Source organism: Geospiza fortis, unplaced genomic scaffold, assembly GCF_000277835.1.
Source record: "Geospiza fortis unplaced genomic scaffold, GeoFor_1.0 scaffold6812, whole genome shotgun sequence".
In the NCBI taxonomy this organism is placed as follows: domain Eukaryota; kingdom Metazoa; phylum Chordata; class Aves; order Passeriformes; family Thraupidae; genus Geospiza; species Geospiza fortis.
This window is the reverse complement of record NW_005057525.1, coordinates 412-637: the sequence shown is the minus strand read 5'-3', so window position 1 is coordinate 637 and position 226 is coordinate 412. Positions and strand designations below refer to the sequence as shown.

General features: G+C 71.2%; 1 long non-coding RNA gene across 1 annotated transcript in view; it reads right to left on the bottom strand.

The window, feature by feature from the left end:
• Nucleotides 1-224, bottom strand: part of LOC115949387 — a 2,002-nt gene extending 1,778 nt beyond the window's left edge. Inside the window, exon 1 of the long non-coding RNA XR_004082869.1 lies at nt 187-224. This is a non-coding gene — a long non-coding RNA (uncharacterized LOC115949387). The remainder of the gene's footprint in view (nt 1-186) is intronic.
• Nucleotides 225-226: the final 2 nt, after the last annotated feature.

Here is a 226-nt window from a genome sequence, read left to right as displayed (position 1 = left end):
CCCCCCCCCCCCCCCCTCAGCTCCAGCACCAACCGCTCGGTGCCCGCGCTGCTCCCAAACTTGTCCCGGGACATTTCGGGGAGCGGGACCCCCCCATTCCGGGGGCTGGAGCAGAACCGAGGAGGGAACAGGGAAGGGTGGGAGGGTTGGGAGAGCCCTGGCAGGACGGGGCACCATGGCACCCACCTTTGCTGCCATGCCGGGGGAGCTGCTGTCACCTCCCGCC